At 41.4% G+C, this 24545-nt stretch overlaps 1 protein-coding gene across 1 annotated transcript in view; it reads left to right on the top strand.

Annotated features, from left to right (window-relative positions):
- Nucleotides 1-333: 333 nt before the first annotated feature.
- Nucleotides 334-24545, top strand: part of GJC1 (gap junction protein gamma 1) — a 94775-nt gene continuing 70563 nt past the window's right edge. Inside the window, exon 1 of the mRNA XM_069237934.1 lies at nt 334-545. The gene's annotated coding sequence lies outside the window, so the exon portion shown is untranslated. The remainder of the gene's footprint in view (nt 546-24545) is intronic.

Below are 24545 nucleotides of genomic sequence, written 5' to 3'. Positions count from 1 at the left end.
TTCTTTAACTGTCAGTTTGTCTCCGATTTGTCGCCTGGCTGTAAATAACTTAGCCGCTTGGTGTTTTGCGTGACAGTGTTAATAATGACAATCTGTCGCACAACATAAAATTCCCATGTTGGTGATGTAAAAGATAGCAGTGATCTTGAATAGGTGTTCGACTCCTGTCGTCATCACATCGACGAGCAGACTGCGGGCAGCACAGATTCCAGCTAACTTCTCCACACGAGTATAGTTATTTGCAGCTGGGGGTGGGAGGGGTCAGCAGTGGAAATGAGGGTGGAGAGAAGAGGGGGCGTATGCTTTTCACTGGACTAGTTGTCATAGCAGACTTGTGGTGGGGTGGGGATTCTGGGGAGGGATGACAGCGGTTCGAGGTGACACAGATCCAGACGCATCCGCTGCGATTCTCAGATGGGGTATTTGGGTGAAGATCCCAAGGCTATGGGATCGCGTGCAGCTTTGTTCTCCGACACACAGTTGGCGATTGTCGGTCATGAGGTGCCTGGCGAAGACCCTTTGTCTCCGGACGGATCAGCCCAAAGGTGAAAATCGATTTTACGTTCTTAATCGAGTGCGTTTATGGTAAACCGTTTCCCTTTTTGTTTTCTCTGTCGGAGTAATTAGAGGTGGGAGCACATTGTGCAGTTGTTCAGCAGTCTAGAAAGTAATGTCCCTTCAAGGGCTTGTGCTTTCTGCCTTTCTGGGGCTTCGCATTGATACTTGTCTTTTTTCTGAAATGGCCTTTTCAGTTGGTCAGATTGCAACTTAGTTCTGGCCTTCTATTTATTTTAAAATATCGTACCATTTTTTTGGACTGACGTTGCAAGGTCCATTTGGTGATTCTCTGATATTTCCGAGGTTGTCATGAAGGTTAGAGACTAAGACACCATGTGTCCTCTTGGTAAAAAAACACGCAACAGTGGCACGGAATGACCGGTGAGCACTTAATACAGCGTCTGTGCACGAAGTTTAAGAACGTGACCGGGCAAAGTTGTAGGAGGAAGCGACACAGCTTGTCGTGTTCCTCGCATTGTTCGCGCAGCCTGCGGGGTATCCACGAGTTCGGCTGCTAAAAGTTGTAACTGAGCGCGTGATCTGTTCGCTTCAGGCAGTTGGTGTGTGTTGGGTGGATCAGCCTGCAAAGATGGACTGGTGAGGAGTGTAGTAAGCTTTTCTAGCCAGGTAATTTAACCCGAGTGTCTCTTTCTATGGCAACATTTAATCATTCTGCCATCAAGTTGATAGACGTTAAGCCAAAAACACAGGCTGTCCACTAACTTGATTTGGTTTTACGAATCAACTGAATTTATGAAAGGACAAAGACAATCAAAATATAAAAATGTGTAGCTTTGTTTACAGCTTTGGTGAGATGTACAAACCGAAGCCCAGCGGTGCTGACGTAAAATAGTATGTGAGCTGCGCAAATGTAGTAGTACCATGAATGAATAGCACTAGTGAAGTATTGCTGACATTGAAGTAGAATATGGCTGCTCAGAGCAGTTTGTGTACCGTATGAAGGGGTTTAAATCCCATTCCCAACTCTGCATTGCTGATTTAAGGCCCTGCTGTGCTGAACTGCGTATTTTCACGACACAAGCCACAGCACAAGACTAGCTTGGCGGATATTAAGCTATGGCGATGCTGAACTGCACATGTTCATGGTAAGAGGCATAGCATTAGAAACGTAAAATGAAATGGGCTCTTAAGCTGCTCAGGTGCAGGTTGAGGATACAGACTGGGCCGAGCTGCTCGGTTGCAATACTCAAATGAACTACCAACTTGCTGGTCAGATACACACCAGCAGAGCAGAGGCACCCTCAAAAAGCCAAAAATAAATAACTACATCTTCTTAAAGTGTGCACTAATGACCATAAACTACCGAACATGAAGAATTGCGCCGCATGCATGTAGATATACATTTATGGATATGTTATCCCTATATTGTATTTCCCAGGCAGTATTAGACTTTGCCTTTTCTCCACCTTTTACAAAGTTGTTGTGTCTCATTCTTTACAGATATCTCCTTGCTCTTTTTTTTTTTTTTTACCTTTGCCGAAGATCACTTCCAAGACATAGTTTAAAAAAAAAAAGGTATTGTTGCCAGTTATGTTCAGGTGACAATAATATAACATTATGTGTTCCCTAGTGAACCCATCAGTTCGTGAACCTAGCTAGTTACTTGTTTCTCCAGAACTGAAGATTGACTAGACCTAGATAAATCTTTGTAAAAACAAGGTGATTTTCTTCCAGCTTTTGTTTTCTTTTCTTTGTGGGTTTTGAACGATAACGTACGTTATTATACACGGTTAAAAGTGAAGTGTTTCCTTATTCATCTGTCTTTTTCTGGGTTCCCGACCTGCATCTAGTTCTAAATACAACTTAAATCTTTTTTTAGCTCTCTCGGCTTAAAATGACATGGCATAACTAGTGGCTGCAGCAGCAGTGCCTAGGCCCATCAGTGGTTTCAGCTGTGTCTAAGACTTATTTGTATTTTTGTATTCATGATTGCATTGGACCATTCATGCTGTAGGGAAGGTTACAAAGGCACATTACTTGTTTCCTTTGAGTGTTTCCTCACTGCAATTCATTGTTACTAAATATGAGATTTGTGGGTTATAGAAGAGGACTCCTTACTTTGCTATGCTAGATTATTTGTGAGCCTGCATCAGTGGGTCACAAAATGGGACCACTCCATGCATTTTGGATTCAGGATTTGTCTAGGTCCTCTAAAGAGTTTTACCACCACATCACCACTTGCTCTGACTGGTTGTGGAGCAACCGCTGCAAAAATAAACACTTGTGAAGGAATGTTTCCGCAGGCAACATTTTATGTAAAGGTATTAGAAACAAAAATCATGTTAGTAGTTAGAATCAACACACCAACCCCACTCAACCCTGCAGAGAATTTTTTTGGATCAAAGGCTTGCAACTCCGCAGAGAAAAATTATTGATCAAAGGCTTGCGTGTAGACCTATCTCAGATTATACAGACCTGGCCATATTTAGGGCCTGATTATGACCTTGGCGGATGAGATACTCTGTCACAAACGGGATGGATATCCCGCCAACAGTGTTACTAGTTACATTATATCCTATGGAATTTATAAAACGTCGGGTGGGATATCCTTCACGTTTGTGACGGAGTATTCCATCCGCCAAGGTCACAATCAGACTGTTAGTGTTTCTAACCCCGATTTCCTTGAGTGAAACTTTTCTTTTTTTTTTTAGGTTTCGTTGCTCTGGTGCTGTGCTGCAGACGTTGCTAGCTAACGCAGTTGTATCTAAAACAGTAAACATTATTTGAAATATTTACTTGTAATCAGCAGACTTTCTCAACACATACCTACTCAGTCTGCCTCAAGAGGCAACCATGGTGTGATTGTCTCTCTTGGTTGGTACCGCATTATGGTAACATTATAAATTAGAACTATCTCCCACAGTCTTTTGATGCTGACACACAACTAAACAGCACCTAGCACATGGCAGCAAACTTTGCCCTGACTGGTTACTTCCAAATGTCATAGTTAAAGTGGTCATCAAATCCTGGTTTCTTCTTTATTCCTTTTTTAAAAAAAAATATATATATATTTTTTTTTTAGTTCATGCTTAATAACAACCTTATTTTTTCTTTTTCTGCATTGGGTGGCCTCATTGTTGCTTATTGTTTCATAATTGTATTGAATTTACTACTTATCTATTTGAGCTTACTTTACCTACTTACATTCAGAAGCGAAGATTTGCTCTCGACCTGCTTCCAACAAATAGCCGGAGTACTTTTTTGAAGTATTTGTTCCTCTTTATGCACAATTGCTTTAACCTGATTTGAAGGGAGACCTGGGCTAGTCCTTGATACAGCTTGATGTTGGGGATAATCAAGAACCTTACATTTTACATATGTTTCTGTTTCAACAAACCGCTAATGTTTGAGTCTTAAACTGGATACAACAGATGTTAGCAGCTGACCCATAACTTTAAAAAGCAGCCAATGCAGTGATTAAACGATAAACGATGTGACTCTTGTGCTAGAAAATGCCTGGACTTAAAGTTAGATTTCCCAGGGGCTAGAACATTCAGCATATCTAAATTCTTGCCATGGAAAAGACTGACTGTAATCGCCCAGATTCTAGTTGTTTAGAGACTGTAGCATGTACTGTAAAGTTGATACTTTTGGACAGTTTCTCCATGATGACATGTATAATACAATTAAGAAGCAGACAAGACATCGGTCATGTCTGCTTCTGTGAAGTGCATGGTACGGAGCAAAGATTCATTATTACCAGAGCCTTAATTAAAAAAAAAAATCTTTAATTTGCCCCTGATTTAGATATTTTAGATAATAATACCATGATCCATTCCTTTGTATTGGCGTAGTCCATGATAAAAAGATTTTTTTATGACACGTCACTGGTGCAAGATTCCCCTGTAATCCTACCCCCTCAGTTTACAGTTAATGCGCAGGTTTGGAAGTTCCATGATTGTCCAAGTTGGAGAATCTTATTAGAGCAGGAACCAAGGTAGGGTACTGATTGAAGAGATCCCTGGGCATTCTAAAGAAGAGTGGCAACATGAGGAGGAGTGCGAGACAGATTATAAAGTCTTGCTCTGCATGGAACAAGACGTTCTAGTGCTATGCTCTCTCTAATGTTGCCAAATAAAGTAAGCCCTAATTAGGATACAGTGACATATAGCTACCCACTTGCTGTATGAGTTTTAATATTGTATCAAGTAGTGACCAGGCCAGTTTTGTGGCTCTCAGGAAGGAAACCTGTCTTGTCCAGTAGTCTGTTTTATTTGATGAATTCATGAAAATGTAGGTGGGCTCTTTTCTCCATCAGTTTGGCCGTGAAACATCTGTTGTGATGGGTCTTTAATAGACATTGCCTTTTGAATTCAGTATTGATTTCTTCAGTGTACACATGTGATACTTACAGTGCAAGTTTAGCTGCTGAAACAGAGGAGCACTGTACAAGAGAGAAGGTTGCATAAGAGTAAACTTGCATGGGTGGGTTGCTCTCTGACAAACTGGATGTATTTTATCTCTGACCTGGGTTCAAAATATGTTTTGAATAGATATGTCCTCAGTTAATTCTTGAAGTGAAATACATACAGAGGGAGCATCTCTGATATGCACAGAGATGAAGTTTCAGATTCTGGCCATTTGCCTCATCTCTTTTTGTTCTTTAGGGTCGAGCCTGCGTTGCATGCGTTCGCGCATGCGTATCGCAGCGAGACGCTTTAGTTATTAGAAAAGGGCTCAGAGCCCTGTCGACGTCACGTCAGTGTGTTTGATTGGTTTGTGGGCTTGCCTAGTAAAATCTGCTTGCTTTCATTAGTCGAAGGCATGCCCACGTCATGCCTTTTCCGGTGGTTAACCTGCCTCGAGCACAGAGACCAAGTACAGAAAACATGCAAGGCTCGCTGTTTTCTGTCGGATCATGGACTACTTTTTCTCTTTTCCTAGCGCGATTTCGCTTGGCAGAAGTCGAGCGCTTTACACAGCTAGTTTCACTTTTTCGGGTTACGTACGTAAAAGCACTTTTGCCGATAGATGAAAAGTCGGGTTAGGAGTTTACAACGCGATCAGCTCTAACATGAGCAAACGTGAGACCAGTTGCATTGCAAATGCTTGTTTTTATTTGAGCCTGGTACTGTGAAGGCTGCTGATGGTGCTGTGATCACCAGAAACCTAGTACTAAGTTGTCTGGGACAGCTGTATGTTTAAGTTCACTACCTAGAAGGTGAGACAGCAGACTTCTTAGGTGTTATTTGTGTACCATAGGTCATCGGAGTTCCCTGTACTTTGCAGCCCCCCCCCAGGGCAAGTTTTGTTACGCCACTGCTTTATTCTTGTGCAGGATAACTGATGCCAAGTAGTCTGCCTTCTGCATGATGTGGAATTGTAGATAGTTGAAGTGTGAGGTTGTACTTTGGTATATCAAGCTATACAAAATACAGTCTCAAAAATATCAGTAACCAAAATATCAAGTTTGAATGCAGTTTATACAAATTACAAAAACATTGGCAAAACAAATATAATCATATGACGAGTTGATATTAATAAAATAGAGAAGTACAAAATAAAGATTGAAGTACCAATTTAAGATGGACATAATATCAACGTATTTGAAATTTACAAAAATAGACATTTTAAATATGAAGCACTTAAATAACAACAGATTATTTAAATATATGTATGGTTCCTTTAGTAGTTCCATCAGAAATGCTAGAAGCAACATAACATCGTTTTCCATAAACACCAAAGCAAGTATTGAAAAAAAGAAAGAGAAATGCAGCTTTTTTAAAATAAAAAAGCTGTTTACAAATCTGAACGGACTACCAATTAATAAACTCCATATGTAATTAAGAGACCAACTGGGAAATGGAAGTAACAAATTGTCAAAGCAGGTCTGTGTGTGCAATAATGTATATTATGTTGAATAGCATGCACTAGTTTATAGAAAAACACTTTTTAATATTTTTAAGTCGAATACAGGTTCTAGTATGTTTGGCAAGCCCAATTTCAGTCCCTCAAAAAAAGGGAACCCCTCTTATCATATACTTTGTGTGCTCTTGTAGTTAAGAGCAAAGAACACAAGCAATGAAAGTGTACAAAATACTACTCAAATAGTTTCGAAGGAAGGGCTGCAGTGCTAAATTACGAAGTGGAAAATGTAACTAAGCACAACCACCCATCAGATCTGGCAAATATTGAGATCCACAATATCAATGAAGATTTCAAAGAGTCTTCACCATGTTCCACTTCTTCAAGTGGAACAATTTAGAAGACTATTCAAGTAAATTCCAACTTGTGTTATGTGCCCCACCTAACAAGCACAATTTATAGCGAAATGGTGAATGAATTTCTAAACCTGCTGCAAAGACGCAAGCTGTAATAAACATCTCTCTCCACCTGACACCCACCCATAAAAAATATTTTATTTTATTTGATAACTTAATAAGAAAAGAAAACTGTGTTGCAACTTCACAACACCTGACTAACTCAATATCTCATTTAGCTCATGGAAAATCATTTTAAAACCTGATCATCTCCCTTTTTTCAAATGTATAGCATTCATGAGCTGTACCAAGTTAAAAATAAGACAAGCAGAGTACCCCTTATAATGAACTCTTCAACACAGTAAACTAAAAAGTGAACAACTACTCACCCACTAAAATAGTCTGCGTACACAATACATACAATAGAAAAATATATCCAAATTCCAATATAAATGAGTATTACTTTAATTCCCATAGAGCCATCTGGTATTTCCTAGAAAAATCAAGTCTAAGGGCCTAATTAGGAGCTTGGCAGATGGTTTGCACCGTCCGCCGAACTTCCAACAGGGAGGTTGCCCCCACACTGGCTTCCTCCACGCTGGACCCATTAAGAGGTTCCCGCTAGGCTGATGCCCACCAGCCTAGCGGGAAAGAGGCGCCACAATTGTCTCTGGCTCGTAATCGAGCCGGTGGCAATGCTGTCACCACAGGGTGCACCAGCTCCCTCGCGCAGTGTTCACAGTCTGCAGTGCAGACTGTGAACACGGCACGGGCAGTGCAAGGGTTCCCCTGCCCAGCACTTTTTGCAAAGTGCAGGAGCCCCACTGTGGCTTCCGGCACGTGTTCTCTGCTAGCCTTTTCATGGCAGTTTTACCACCATGAAAAGGCTGGCAAAGAACAAGGTCATACAGATTACAATCTTTGCCAGGCCGTGGTGATCATGGGGGCTGGCGGAACCCTGGCCACGCGAGGCTGGTGGTCTGAAGACCAACAGGCTCATCATGAGGACCTAAGTGTAGAATACTCAATCAGTATAGGCTTCCAATTTTCTATTCAAAATAGAATACTCAACCAACAACAGCTTCCAATTGCAGATTTAAAAAAAATATTTTCTCATGCTTTCTCCCCCTCCACCGCTTGATATAACTACGTACTGTTATTTATTAGTGGACTCCATCTTATAAGAGTAGGTAGACATCCCCATACACTCTACTATTTGTAGAAATCCTCCAAAAGGAAATTAGCTACTGAGATCTTAGAATAAGGCAATCCCTAGGTGATTGAAACGAAGTCTGCAAAAACAAATAAAGCAAATGCGTGATATACTCAATAACACATTGCATGTCTGCTAGGACCTCCAAGGTCTAAGCTACCTCAACTCTGCACCATACACCCTTCTCTGCACCCATATTTTACATTCTGCACAGTTTAAAAAAGTAATTAAAAACGTAATCCAGAAAGCACATCCTGCACCCCAAACACTGAACTATTTTTTAATATTACATGTGACATACTATACAAAAATTCTAACTTAGACATGTAAGTACAAATATTACATTCACATAATTTAATTCATAAATCTGCTTATGTACAGTAGATAATTCCACCTTGAAACCTAATTATGCATAGCATATTTAACCAATAAATTATTCCCCAAACACATTTAGAATTATATACTTACAACTTTGTAGCAGTAGGATGTTTTCTCCAAACCTCTTCTCCTGCCATTAATCTACACGTAGGAGCTAAAAAGAAGCACAGTCTCCTAGTAAAACAAATGGACAATCCACCCAGAAAGCCAGATCCATAGGTAAACTCAAAGCATGAAAAATATGTGAATAAACTACTGCATACCTGAAGCCAAATAGTTACATAAAAAGTTAGTAATAATAAGTATGTGACATAATTCATTTCATAAATGACCAAAATAAAAATGGGGATCCAAGGAAAGAAAACAACCTTGATGGAAGTAACAAAAGATAATTAGAGGATAGCAGATTTACTGTTCTAACTAGTCCCAACAGCGTAGGGGTAACAAAGAATAATTGGGAGAGAGGTGGGTTCCTTGTCTATCTCCCAAGGTGTACATATATTGGGGTGACAGAATAAACTAGTGGGAGTCCGGATTTAACATTCTAACACCAGTAATTACAAATGTGGGTGTAACAGCGTAATTGGGGAGTTGCGGACAATGTCCTCCTTTATCTGGTGCACCTCCAACATTTAGTACCGAGGGTCCTGGATAGATTGACCATCTTTGACTCCTTTGCAGGTTTTAAAATCAACTGACACAAGTCCATCTACTTCCCTCTGGGGCCACCACTCCATCACACGAATTCCTGGTCCGATCCGTGGGAGACCCAGGGTTTTTGGTACTTGGGAATATATATATAACACCAAATATAGCCCTATGCATGGGGGAAAACCTAAAGAGGGTTCTGGAGGCTGAACATGCTGTGTCTCAAATTTACCCTACACTACTGCACAACAGTTCCCTCCCTCTTACAGAAATTATGGGACAAATGGGAAAGTGACCAGGGCGCCCTGGAAGATGACGACTGGACTCGGTTATGTGCATATCCTAAAGAAGTTGCAAGAAACAATTAAAAATCCTACATAGGGCCTATTATACTGGGACCCAATTGTTTGCTATGGGGCGGACCCCAGATGATAGATGCCTCAGGCAATGGCACAAGAGCAGCACTTTGATTCACATTCTCTGGGAGTTCCTGTACCTGAAGGTGTACTGGAGAAGAGTGGGTGCAAGAATGTCAGACCATAGGGGCGGAGGTGAAACTCCGGCCCCAGCTGATATCCCTGGGGATCTGGAGTGACCAATCCATGGACTGCTATTGTCGAATATTTTGTAACCTAGCACTAATGGTAGCCCACAGCGATATCATGAAACGCTGGGAGACTCCTACCCTGCTGACCATGGGGGAGAGGGCGGAGGATCTTGATTGGTGTATGGGGGCAGAGACATTTATATGCCAGGCACGGGGTGACCCACACAAATTTGAGAACATCTGGGGCCCCTAGAGAGAGGTGAGGGATCAGGAGGGGTAGGGGTCATCAGTGAGACCCTCCAATAAAATGGTACATATAAGACCATACCCATGAAATGTTTAGGGGACCCCCTGGATATGCCGGGGTGGGAGACCAGAAGAAATCATACTTTTGTTTCCAGCCAAGCCTGCATCTTGGTGATTCAATTTAAATGTATATCAACAGAGATACTGTCCACATGTCCCCATAAGTTGGGAATATATATTTTCTGTTGTTTATGTCATAAAATGCTCAATAAAGAGATTACCAAAAAAATGACTCTTTGAGAATTAAACTGGCAGACCCTTTTTATAAAAAAGACATTCTTCAAATAAATACTTTCAACTTATGTAATAAAAAATACCCTAATTGTGTATACATTTCTCACCCTTATTCTTCGTAACCCTCACCCTGCTTCTAAAAAAAAAAAGTTGTGCAAAGAAAGTAGCTAAAAAAAAACAGACCTATTTTAAAGAACAGTATCTCCAAATTAATCAATTCCCCAGCTAAAGTAAATCCTTTACTCCTTACTTTGGCGTTGGGAATAGCCCCCAACCCCCTCCATCCCGCCTCTCGTTTTTGTAAAGTACATTTAAATATTTTACTTGTGGGAGGTAAACTCTACCAACTCCACGTTTCTTTTGTAAAACAAATATATATCTTCTTTACTCCTTACACTTGTTGGGGGTTGGAGTTGGTAAGTAAAGCTGGTAAAAGCATTTTAAGTAAATATGTATGCATGGAAAAGGCTGTGAAGTAAAGGCAGCATGTGCTAGAGCCTAGACTGTAAATGTAACATACCTTCTGAAGTCGGCAGTCGGGATCTGCAGTAGGTGTGACGCTGATAGTAGAAAGTCAATCTTGAACTTAATGCTTGCTTTCAGAATGATGGGCATAAACTCCATCTTTACGTGGGACGACTTCAAGTTGTTTTTCAACATCCAATATTTAAATTGTCACAAGGCAGTACTTTTTGTGGCCACTAGTAGTGCCTGAAAAAGCCTCCTGATATAGTTGTCTGTTTTCCGCATGTCAGTTGCCTGCTAGGGCTGCTCCTAGAGGCTTCCCATAGACATTTAGGAGTACTGCCTGTAGTGATTTCTTTCCAGTCTTCTTGAAAATACAGCACAGTTTTTAAATCCCATAGACCCTTTGGCCAAATGCAGGCTCAGTGTCAACTTTCCAGCCTGAGCTAGGAAACCTGGTGGACTGTAACCCATGAACCACCAGCCCATTTCATAAAGATAGCTTGTTCTCGGCAGCAATCAGTCCTGTGAGATTTACAGGATGATTGGTTTCTTAGTTCTGTACTCCTTTCACCATGGATTGGCACACATAAGAATCCGCACTACATACATTTTAAGATTTTATTAGAAATTCCATACTAGTGCAGGTAAAGTTTACAGATGTATCTGTAAAAGTAGGTATGTAGTGGCATTGAAAGTAATATTCAAAATATTAAGAAGAAATACAACGTTGAGGCAGTGGTTCATAAGTTCTTTCATTGAATGATGTCACCAGTGTCACTTCACTAATTCATCCCTTCTAGCTCCTGGCTAAGCTGTCTTGGCACCAAAGGTGCCTGTCTAACTTTTTGGAGTTGGCCTCTAGCCCGCATACCTTAGCTAAACAAGAAAATACACTTTTTTTGCACTTTGAGGAGGTTGTTCTCAGTCTCTCTGTGTTGGTTGCAATGTTCCCAAGTGAGCTGTTAAGGCTAGGCTGGCGCTAAGAAACTGATGGCCTTCACTGACAATGTTTGCAGCTAAGAGGACAGAAACCAAATCTATCTTGAAGTTGAAGATTCCTCTCTTCCTAACACTTTTCTGTCCAGACATAAGTACACTGAATAGTCTAAAAAGGGCAGACTTCACAGTAAATGATGCAAATAGAAAAAAACTTGTGTATTAATCTTGATGCACCTTCGCTCAGTTCTGTCACACATTTTAAATCATATGAATACATGTAGATAAATAATTAATGTGCTATCCAGCTAATGTTGATTATGGGCAAACAATACTAAATGCAGCATGCCATTAGCAATGACTAATAGGTACTGAAATAATTATGCAATTATATGAATTCAGTGGAGGGTACACAAGCAGAAGAGCACAAGGATTATGCTACTTGGATGTTACATTGGTGTATGCCCCATGCTGCACTGAGTGGCCGAAACCTGGTTGCAAGTCCTGAAGTAGTATCTTGCTCGGTCTTCTTAGAACACTGGTTACAATCGGATGGTACCTGGCAATATCTTCAGGGTTGAGTTTGGCTTTACTCAGTGAAGGCAAGATCTCTATAGTCTTGAAGGAATCAGGGAATGTAATTTGAGTGAGGAAGGGGTTGATGAGCCTGTTCAAGCTCCAAGTGCATCACCAATTATGGATTTTAGTATGGACAGTCAGATGATGTCTCCTTCATAGGACCATGTACTGAGAGTGAGTATTTTTTGAAGGTCTTTATTTGAGAGTGCATGAGTAGTTCATTATGTGATTACGTGGGTAGTAGTGTGTCTGTTGTCTGTCTGTCTTTATTTTTTGTTTTTGAGATCATCACCTTCAAAAAGTTATTAATTGCAGTGCACTTTCTTTGAGCATTAGAGAGGTGGGAAGAGAACTGTACTGACTCTGCTTGAGTTCCGTGAAGAGAGCTCAGTTTCTGGTAGAGGCTGCATTTATGGTGTTGCTGTATTATGATGAGCTTCCTTCAGACTGCATGAGTTTTCAATGCCCTGAAGCTTCCAGCTGCAGCATATGTCATGAAGTACTTGTTGTTAGTAAACTTGTAAGTGCATGAGGAGACCGAGATTAGGATCCAATGAATGGGTCTTTGGTCCTGCCTTGTAACCCCCTAGTCTTTAAGTCAGCTTTGAGGGCTGTGAGCAAGGAATTGACAGATGGGGTAAGGTCTAATTGTGCTGCACAGGAATTCGGGGTTTTCTAAAGGATATTGATAAGAAAAAAAAAAATTGTTGTAAATATTCTGCATGTCTTTTGGAACTGGATTGAATCAAAGAGATTGCTTTTATTAAGATGACACTAGTAGTGGAACTTAACTTTTTTAGACCCAGGCGTAGAATAGCTGTGAACATTTTAGCTAGAGACAACCAGGACAAGGTAGGGGGCCTATGCCAGACAAGAGGAAAAGCCCTGGATCTCGACAAAGACCTTAAGTGGTTGGCTACTGTGTGACAGATTAGCTAAAGGTTTATCGGATCATTGACAGTGGTATTCAATTTCTGACTTTTGTGATAATCTTGTGTGTTCTATTGGGCAGGGGGTAAGTGGGTATTATTGTTTGTTATTCTGACAGTATTGGGGGAGTGGTTGAGTTGAAGTTAATAGACATCATATTTTCCCATCATGTTTGTTCTAGGATCCTACTGGGAGGGTTGAGTGTGAAAAGTTTCGTGCCATGTAGAGCAGGATGCTTCCCAAAAGTTAACATTTTAAATTGAAGCCTTTCAAGTTATTGGCCTTGAGTGAAAAAAGGTGGGCTTGGAAGTTGGCAGAATAGTTCAGATTTCCTGTGAAGGATTTGTGGCTTGAAGTGTTTTATTGAGACAGAATGGTTGATCATCCTGTAGAAGTAGGTCAGAATTTTAAAGGGGAGACTCCTAGAGTTGGCCATTCAAAAAGAGGTGGAGCAGTGGCAAGGTACCAGGACAGGTGTACAGTAGTGTAGGCCAGAAATTTTATCTGCGCTGTATCCTATGAGCGTGTAATTTAACAGACTTTTAATGAGAGTATTAGTATAGGATTCCACTCAGTTGTGTCCTCAAACATCTGTTTTTGTATGTTGTCTATGATCTTGTACCTGAAGGCCTCGAACACAAGTATTCCGCAAAGGTGAGTTCTGCCAGTATACCAGGTGAGGGTGACCCTTTTCTCTCCAGCCTACCTCTTTCCTGCATGAAGATAGTTGGCATTTACTTGAAGTGGGCTAGGCTAAGGGTAGATGCTGCTGATAGGTTTGTAGCAGCTGGGTCTTTTTTTATGAAGTTGTTTTATTGTTATTTTAGCAAAGCGGAAGATAGTGATTAAATACACATTGTGTCACAGAGTATACATGGCAAATCATAAATCTGAGTATGGAAAATTAATATTATTCTGACTATCCTCCAGCCCCTCTACCCCATTTCAGTCCTCCTTACTGAACCACTTCTATCATGTTTTGTGGAATTTACTCGGGCAACCTCACTTTATATACTGTTTGTTCTGCTGCTGCGCAAACATGCATACTCCGTATCCATTTATTCACAGTGTGGAGACAACAGATGACATTCAGTCCCAAGCTATATGTCCCTTGGCCACCAGAAGGCACATCGCTAACAAACGTCAGGCTCCAACAACGTTTGCGCCCTCCCATTCATTTCCCAATAGTCAATAATTTAATATGGCCAGACACCATGCTGCCATCTTTGCTTCAGCCCATGATGACTAATCTTCCAGGAGGCTGCTATCCAATTGACACGTCTCTTAATTGCAGAAAAGGGTCAAGGAGAGTTTATTATATTTCTTAGTGAGTGGTTCCATCACTATTCGGAGGCGGAACTATCAGAAGTGAGAGAGGTGTAGGGCATATCTGCAGGTTGAGCAAATGTTTTAAATTTGTCACCGTCCAGTCTCCCACCCTTGAGATGCCAGAGGTCCTAGCGTCCAAACCTAGTTAGGGCTGAAACCTGTGATAGCCAAGTACCCTGTACAAGAAGGTTTCCAATGTTATTTTCTTGAACCAGCCCACAGGTCTCAATGCACCGTGTCACAAGGTCAGTGGTATTCTAAAGGGCTAAGGTATCCCCTTCGTCACAGATGAGCTATAGAGAACTGCCTCAAGCGTTTAATTCTGTGTCAAGTCTTTCTAATTTAAGTCCCGGCTTTGAGGAGTCCCCATAAAACTAATCATTTATTACAATTAACTATGAAGCCCAGTAGTATAGGCGAAGATCTGGAACCCCCAACCCAATATCAAATTGTGCTTGAATACATTCAGCCAGTGATACTCAAGGTTGGGAACCTGCGTAAAGTAACTTAACAAGCAGGGTATTCATTTCTGCAAAAGGATATTTGGAAGCATGTTTGGGAGAGTTTGAGGGGTACAGAAGAATCTGGGAAGTGTAACCATTTTGAAAAGGGCTCTGCAGCCCATGGTTGAGAGGGGCAGTTTATTCCAGACCAATAAGTCGCATTTAGCCTGTGTGTACTGGGGGTCTGTGTTGATAGTCCAACCAATTTGAGCTTCCCTCTGTTTCTGTGTGACCCGGAACCCTGAAGCAAGTTACTAGAGTTTTATAGAGCCATTCAGCCAGTTTGTATGATGTTATAGCACTGTTTCCTGACTGGTGGCTGTTTCTTTGTAGCTGAAAGGATTAGGGGCTAAGCCTTATTGCTATCCATGTCTCTTTATTTATCTGTGTTTGATTCTTGGTTTTGGGGTACATTTCTCCTTATCAGAGTGTCAGTTATTTAATTCCAGTCTTTACCTATAGGGATTATTTTCTGGATGCCATTTAGGCAGAATGTTCAGATACTGGTGGACCTGATTACCTTTAAATAGGGAAATATGTAAAGGGAACCTATAACCGTGTTTATGTGATGAACTGTAGAACCAGGAGATTCAAGTTCCATTCATGGTATCACTACTTAACCAGATCCCTGTTCTGTTGTGTTGTGCCTGCATCCTCTATGCCTTTCTTACTCTTATCTTCTCGCTCCATTCCATTACATTTCAGTATTCTATTTATATTGCTGTACATGTGTGATTCTGGAGGCACCATTGGTCGGAAATTAAGTGGCTGGTAGCAGGCTTGGTCAGTCACAAGCTACCTTGCCCAAACCTCAGTTTCTTTCAGTTGCCATATCAGCACATAATCACAGTGCTTAGAAATAGTTAAGTTCGCAGTATTACAAAATATGAAAACCTGGGCATATGCATCAGCCAGATGATACTTGGATACGTTGACCTGAAGAAGGATATAGGTCAATTTGATAAATTAATCAGTGAATAAATATAGTTGCATAGCTCAATGCTATATGTGCTGACCAGAAGTAGCAAAGTTGTCGATCTTGGGGAATGAAAAAGGAATAAGCTCAGTCAGCACAACTTAATATTTCTTGATCAGAAGACACGGGCTGATCTTGATGAATGAAGAAATATATTTGAATAGCATAAGTCTGTGAATGGAATCAGCTTAAAGTTCCTTCCGGAAAAGGGAGTGACTGGGAAGGCTGATGCGTAAATGTGTTTTTCATGTATTTCTGAAGTCGATGGAGTTTTCTTTGGTGCAAATGATTATAGGAATTCTGGTTCAAATCTTAGAATCCTTGGATTGCCGGCATGAAACTGATTCTGCATTAGCACGTCTATCATGTGAAAGGCAGCCTCATGTTGGCAACATATGCACTTTCAGGAAAAATAAACATGTTCCTCACAATGTATTTTAGGGGGAAAAAACCTGACAGCAACATCTTTTTGGTTTGCTTAAGCTGTGTACTTCCCCAAAATATCTGTCAAGGATTAAGTATAAAATCTTACAAGAAAAGCTAGACGCACTTGCCGAGATGGAATGCTGTCATCTCAAACTTCCTGAATGGTTTATGACCACTTTGGATATCACCAACACTGGCAGCAACCAAGTGAGATCTGCAGAGCACAACTGCTGTAAGTTCTACCACTCTATTGGTAAAGGCAATAATACAAACAAATTAGAGGCCTCATTAAGGCCAAAATATCTGCTCCTGCTCGAACAGCCTAATAGGTGATGTTTCTCAATCACTTTTGTCATCTCGAAGAAGGCAACATGATGTGCAATTCAGCTAGAATCATATTAAGCTCCTGCAATGACCATTGTATGTTCAGGCATTTAAGTAAGTGTTCAAGAAAAGTGTGTGCCAGAAAAGGGAGGCTCAGAGGGGACTTCAGAGAATAAAGGCATTGAAGGCCAAGTGCCTACCAATGGTCCTGGAGCGTAGGGATCACATCTAGGCCCTCATTATGACCCTGGCGGTCTACTGAATACCTGCCACATAATAAGTCTGGCAGGTTGGCTTCTGCCAACCCCCCCCATATCACCAGCTGTACCGCCAAGGCCTTTGGACCTGCCGGGCCGGAGATCAGCATCTCCGACCCGGCAGTTCAATGAACACACCCATAAACACACGCATACATAAATTCACATACACAGACAACACCCACTCACACACATATACATTCACACACGCAGACAATGCACACTCACTCACACACACACATACATTGACACACTCAGACAACACACACACACACACACACACACACACACACACACACCCCCCCCCCCCCCCCCCCCCCCCCCCCCCAATGGCTGGGCATGGAGGGATTCGCTGAGATGGTAAAGCAGTTGTTGCTGAGGCAGAGGGGTAATAGATGTAAGACAAGAGAGTGGGCCAATGGAAAGGATGCACAAAGTGGTGCAGAGGAGTTCTAAGGCCTGTTGACTCAACTATGTGTCCCGAGTGAAGGGTTAGGAATGTTGAATATTGATTTATGGTTCATTAAATTTGGTTACTGTTTAGGATTGGGTGGGAGGGGTACTGGGGGTGAGGACAACATAATCAGAAAAGAGGATAAGAGGTGAATCCTGGGAGGGGAACAACGCAAAATGATGGGGCAGAGAAGAGACCTACAGGAGGCCCTAGTAATTTAACATTCCCTGAACGCCACCAATGGAATGGATTAAAATGTTAAGCTTGATGTGCGAGAACATAATGCTCCAGTGAAAAGAGCTGCACTACTGACCTTTCTGAAAGACTCAGTTATATATTTTACCAGAAAATTGTTCCCTCAGTAATGCTTCTTGTCATATCAAAAAAAGGCAGGGTTGAAAGGCAGATGTAAGTGGCAGGGTACTGGTGTTACGATTGGTGTGGGAAACTGCACCTTCTCAGTGGCCTCAGTATATGTCTAAACCAAGAGAAGTTTCATAAGCAAGCACTAACACACTCCCTCTACACTGCCAACACAGAGGTGTAATGCTAAGTAGGGACTTTATTTGGGTAATGAGCAATGAGGTTATCAGGTCAACCCAGAGATCAGGTCAGATAGTGACACTCTCCACAGAAGTGGTAGAGTGGGTAAAGGACGTGGGACAGATATTTGTTGAACGATGCATCCCAAAGAAAGGGACTACACTCAATTGAGCTTCCCACATAATATGCACATAGCTGGACTACTTTCTGGACTCCCCACGCACCTACAGCATATCACAGAGGCTGTGATAGGGTCTCCAGCACTACTTGATCATACCCCAATCTAAATTAAACTTTGCACAAGCAGAACATCGAAGTTGCAGAAGTTATAAAGCCATTTAAACTTGAAATACAGAAAGCCCTAGGCACAGACTGGTTTACAGCTATGTTTTACAAACCTTTCTCACATGAACTTGCACCCATTTTGACATGCTTGTTCAGTGCAACAGGGGAAATGGGAAGTAGCACTGACAATGAATGAGGCGTCCTTCACTGTACTACCTAAGCCGGGGAAAGGTCCCAGAGAAGTGGGTCATGTTTCCACTTTCTCTACTGAGTGTAGATACAAAATTGCTGACTGGAATCCAGGCTTAACTGCCTTAGTACCTACATGCATTTTCTGGTAGATCTGGATCAGGCTGGGCTTTGAGGAAAAAAATGGGACCCGTGTCTTTCGATACTAGCAAGAGTTTATGGAAATTACCTGCCCCGAGAAACTCTGCAAACTATGACTGACTACCCCTAAAGAGGGATTGGAAGAGCCTAATGCCCCATGAGAATCTGAAGGTCCCCCAAGGTAATTGGTCTTCATAAGCTCAGTCATATATATATCTGTACATATCCTTGCTGATCGTCTGGACTCACAAGCATGTGGTATTTTTGCATACCCAGGGCTGGGAGGAAGGGGTAGTTAAGATGTTGGGCCTAAGTTCTCTGTTTTTCTGCTTTGAAGGTATTTGTCATATTTTTGCCAAAACAATATTTTGTACGACCACCATAGCATGATAGGAACTGGCACTAAACTATTTAGGTCCTCTCCAATTTAGATTATGCTGTCCATCGGTTCTGATGACTGCCATGTACCCTACAGGGCCACCACACGCAAGGAATATGTTGACTCACGGCAGTGACTCTGGAGAATCTTGTCCAAGGAGTCCAGAATTGCTAATAAATCTTTGGACATAGGATATTCATAGATAACTTCAATACACTCTGTTTTGGCCCAGTCTTTAATCACTTTGCTAAACCTTCTGAAGGAAAAAACAATTTTAAAAAGGAGATGCTCTTCAAGCCATCTGGCTGATGAACAAAGGGGAACATTTCTCCATAAAGTGCCCCATACGACCAAGTGACCTGTACGGTATTGCAACCCCCAGTCAAACGAGGAGCAAGACCTAATAATGAAGCATGGCATACCGGAGTGTAAGGGTTCTTGTCTCCTAACAACGCATGTTTCCCCAAATAGGGATGATCCTAATGTAGCCTCGAAGGAGCTAAATAAAACCACATAAGTAACAAATATAGATAACTTTCTTGTTATCTCATATTAATTGGTACAACACACTAGTCACCTGAGAAGGTATCCAGGTGCTTGGCCATGAGTGCATGTGTATGGTCCCCAAGGTGCTTATACGAAGATCCAGATCTTCACCTTCTTGCTGAACTCAAGAAGTGAGGAGGAGGTTGGGATTTGTTGTAGGAGGTTGTTCCATGTCTTGGGTACTTGGAACGTCCTACTTTATTTTTCTGTGTTGAAGCTTTAGAGAGTGTATGACGAACTAACTAACCTTTCCATCCCCCCCAACTACCTCTCGCTCCTATTTGTAATAGATCTTTTCTTTGCGACCACATTGTAGCTACTCAATATCTTGATGGGTTCCCAGCGGTTTTCAGGCGTAATCAGTGCACTAAATAAGTCATGGTGTTCTGTTTTGGAAGTTAGAATTGTATTAGATGTATGTATTTATTTCGTATTTATAAAGCGCGTTCCGGCTAAGGCATTGAAGCGCTAAGCAACAGGAGTGAAGTTACCAAAAAAAAGGAAGAGGAAGAGAAAGCAAAGCTACTGCGGAAAGAGCCAAGTTTTCTAAAGAGCTGCTTTCTAAAGGCTAGAAAATTATGTTCCTTCCTCATTATTACGCATTTGATACTGTGCACCTTTTTATCCTGTTTGATTGTCTTCAGCAGGCCTTGAAAGCTGTACATCTTTGACTGTTTTTAGTCTGTATTTATTGTCTAGCTTTAGCAGACCTTAAAAAGTGTAGTTTTTGACTGTAATCTATTTTTATCCACCCTTTTTCTTTCAGCTTTAGATGCTGTTTTGTGGCTTTCTCCGGAGATCCTCTCTCTTGCCTGATTCTTTGACATCTCTCTTACACAACTTGCTTGTCTTTCCCAGTTCCATAACTCACACTTTTAAATGTATGTATATACTATCTCGGCTCTCCCTGGCTTGGAAGTGGACACACATGGAACTGCATCAAGGTTTTGTCAGTGAATGCTGGTGGTCAGCAACTGGTTGGGCATCAGCTGCTCAATTTTGATAAAAATTGATTTTGATTGTTATCTGATTGCTATTGTCTGATGATCTCTTGGCCCTTTCTCATTGGGACTAGGAACTGAAAGGATTGTCCCATTCCTGCAGAGGTCACCAGGAACGTCTTTTGGAACCCCATATAGCAGACATTACGCCATTTTGCCTATATAAACTGAGACTTCTTAAGAACGGCCTATCTTGTCTCACCTCTCCTGGCCTCATAACTGAATCTGCCCTAGTGAGCCTATGTGTGGGCTTTTGCACCTCTCTATTAATCCACCTTCTTAAGTTGGCAGCACATGATTCATAGTGCAGCAGGCAATTGTTTCTGGGCACAAGGAAATTTAAATTTCTTACTCCTCTTGAAAATAACCTTTTTTGGCTGGATGTTTCAGCCAGAATTGACTTAAGACTTGCCTACTGTTCACTACACTGTTTTTGGCTCCACTTTTCACTCAGAAAAAGTTGTTTGTTACACTCGCACACAGTCATCATAGAGCATTTACCAGTAGTTTCCTGTTTCTCAGCTGTCCTGCTTGAACACTGCCCTCTCTTCTGAGGAATAGTTTCCTAGTCAGTAGCCATTCTCCTTCCAACCATCTGAGAAGTTATGTTTTGCCACTTGGCTTCGTTTGTGCTGGTTAGCACCAGGTAGTTTTAGGGGTGTAAAGGATTTCTAGAAATATTCACCTACCTAACTACATATTAATGGGACGTCTTCACCACTGGTGCACGTCTAACAAGCCCTGGCTAATTAAGCCGAGTCGTCAGATATTTGATGTGTCTGCCCTTTAAGAGTAGTTGGTCACTAAAGGTAAAAACTTTTAAAAAAGAGTTAGACTGAAGTGCGCTGTTGGGACCTTAACACTAAGCGCCTGCTTATGCGTGGATCGTTAATTTCCGACCCCTTCATAAACCCTGTTTACACAGGGGTCAGCATTACAAGTTGATTATTAATGAACACCTCAACCTCATTAATTTCGACAGGTCAAACTTACCATATCATGTGGATGTTGGTCTGTTAAACACCAGAATCGTCATGATATTACCCAGAAACTCGTAATAGGTGCTGCGTATCGCACCCGATAAATAACGTACCCCGTGGTATCGTTATTTATCAGGTGCGATAAATGGCACCTATACTTGTAATCAGACCCTAAATGTGTTAAAATATCCATTTCTCTCTCCATCTCTCTTTTTTTTCTGGAAAAGGTGATGTTGGAATGGCGCACTTTGGTTGTTTTACACCGCTAATGTTTGGTGAGCTCTCCGTAGATAAAGGAGATGTGGGTTTGTGACTAGAGGTGCCACCCTTTGTACTCGGAAACCACGGTCTGATCCCGGCCTCGACTGTACAAATTGTGATTTTAATTGATATGGCTTAAAGTTTCCCGTGTCTCCCAAAAAAAAAAAATAAGAAGCGTACTGTCGTTGGGACAACTTCTCGCTATTTAAAATGTCCTCTGGTATATCCTTGTGCATAGTTACGGCTATAACTATTTTTCTAGTTTCGTTTAATGTGTGGTGGTCTGCAGAAGATGATGTTTGGGTTCAGCGTTCTTAAACAGTACATACGCATGCCAGATGAACTGCAAATACCTTTAACTACCAAAGCAGCAAGCTGTTTGAAAAGGAAGGGTTTCAACAATGTATTTATATTCTGCAGGTTTTTTTATTTATTTTTGGAAATTGCAATGGAAAATCTGAGTCAGGGCGTGATGCTGGAGATATATCCCCACGGACGCACCAAAGTTTAAAATGTCTAATATGCTTAAACTTGAGCAGATGCGAGTTAATGCACAGACATGCAGTCCCTCTTTCAGCACAAACGTGTGAAGTGTTTAGCATTGTGTTCAAGCTAATGTATTTCGGATACTCGAGACTGGCCAATGTATCGGACTGGTGTCATCGACTCACGGTTCGCTTATCTTTGGAGACATCAGCCAACTCGCTTTAAAAATAGTTGCATGGCTCTTAGTCAAAAGCAGTAACCCATGACACATCCCGCCTTGGAGGAGATGTGAGGCACTTAACTGTGCAATTTTCGGGAACTATGAATGCGGAGCCATGGGCAGTACTTGTGTTTTTTTTTTAGAGCCAATAGCTTTTATTGATAAAGTTGAACATTTGACCCGAATCCCAGACGGGACTCGCAATATTGCTATTTAATATATATCAGCAGTCTGTTTCTGAATGCTGGGGTGTAGTAGCCCTTTCTGCACTGTCTGGCGCTGCGCAGACACCGTGTGATGGGGTAAGTAGAAATTAGAGAACGCACCTAGACTGTTTCGAGGACTTTGTTTTTATCACCTAACGCACTGTACATGGAATAGGAGCTTTATTTTTGCAGAGGTTGTTTTTACACCTGTTGACCCTGATACAGTCTTAGATCGAAGATCTATCTGTAAATGGAAATCTCAAAGTACAACTGATCACGGCTTCCAGAGTCATCCTTCCCCCGTGGATACATCAAAGCTATGACATTTCTTCTCTGCCCAAATCAGGGAACTTGATGACCATCTGGCAATTCACAAAGCTCTGGAAACTGGGCTTATTCCTAAATTGCTGGTTGTGGCAAGTATGAGAGGCGGGTGTGTCCTGAAGATAATATCAAAAGTACGGTCACCCTCAGTTATATGTCACTATAAATAAATCCTCTGTAATGACAAGCACTGGGTGGACCACTACACAACAGCTTTGTGTCAGAGTAGTCATGCCTCATTCTGTCCAGTTGCTGCCAATGGCATTGAGTACAATATGTGGGTTTTTGTCTGGAATTACTTACCGAAACACTGCACCACACCTTGACTCACTGTGACCATGAGTACCAGTCACAGAGATACTTAGATCCCTTCTTAATCATACTCTCTGTGTGGGTTACCACATCTGCAAAAGAAGTGGTCATAACAGATATAAGTAGTGAATTTCTAGACAACTCGTTGTTTTAAGTAGGCCACATTGAGCACTGTTGCCACATACCCTTCATTGGAGATATTTTGAAAGTATTGCCACCTTATTTCTAAGAATCACCTATAGAAAGTGGTACAAAAGGGGCATCCTTTGAACAAAGACTAATCGGAGGCTATTTCTGCAGAGTAAATAAACTCATTTTAATTCTTGTACCTCTGACCAATGTCACCACGAGGGAAACAGCAACATTTACTAAACTTTGATTAAGTTGGAACAGCTATTCCACCATGTAATACTGTCCTTTACTTTCCCAATGAAGTAGGAGTTGGACAATACCAACAATACATCGCTATTACTTGGTTCTTCCTGGTAAATGCAGTGCTTAGCTTTGTCTTACAGAATGCAAAGCTATTACCTTGATAGACACTAAAACCACAGACTCATAACTGGTTACATGTTCAACATTTAATACCAGCGTCTACATATACACAATACATAAATCAAACTTTCAAATGAAGATATCAGAGCTCTCTGTTAAGTGGAGGTTACAAGTCTCAAAACTTCATCTATTTACTTGTTGTTATTTTCACAGTGTTCAAACCCAAAGAAAGTCTCCAGCCACGTACGGAATACCTTTTCACGTAGTATACATTTGTAACCCAGTATTAACTGATCCTCAGCTTTAGAAAGCTGAGTGTGCCAAATAGTTCCTTCTAACTTTCCACTATTCAGGAATCCTTAACTTGCCTGGGAAAAGTGCGAAGAAGAAAATTGTACCCTACTTTACCACTTGCAGTCTTGCCGGAAACCACTGCAAAGCCCCCTTGTTCCTTGTTCAAATGTCTTCTGTTACAGCTTACAGTGTTTCTTTCTTTTATTCTGAGTGTTCTGACTCAAGTCTGAGAAAATAAACACTTTACACCCTCTAAGTTCCCGTCCTTTTTAGGGTCGAGCACACAAGCGCTCTGGTCCCTGTTGTAATCTGTCTGTGGGCTTTTAACCATGCCCATGTGATGCATATCACTTTCGTTGGTTCATGGGCTTGCCTTTTAAAATTTGCTTGATTTAATTAGTGAAAGGCATGCATACATCATGCCTTTTCCAGTGTTTAGCCCTCCTCGAGCACACCGGCCAACTACTTAAAACATACGAGGCTCGATGTTTTCTATATGGTTTCTGGACTACTTTTTATTTTTATTTCGTAGGCAGCGTGTAAGGAAATGCCTCCTTGGCATGGTTGCCCCCTGACTTTTTGCCTTTGCTGATGCT

This window comes from Pleurodeles waltl, chromosome 6 (assembly GCF_031143425.1).
Source record: "Pleurodeles waltl isolate 20211129_DDA chromosome 6, aPleWal1.hap1.20221129, whole genome shotgun sequence".
NCBI lineage: Eukaryota > Metazoa > Chordata > Amphibia > Caudata > Salamandridae > Pleurodeles > Pleurodeles waltl.
Note: the sequence above shows the minus strand (reverse complement) of the source record. Positions and strands in the feature narration are given on the sequence as shown.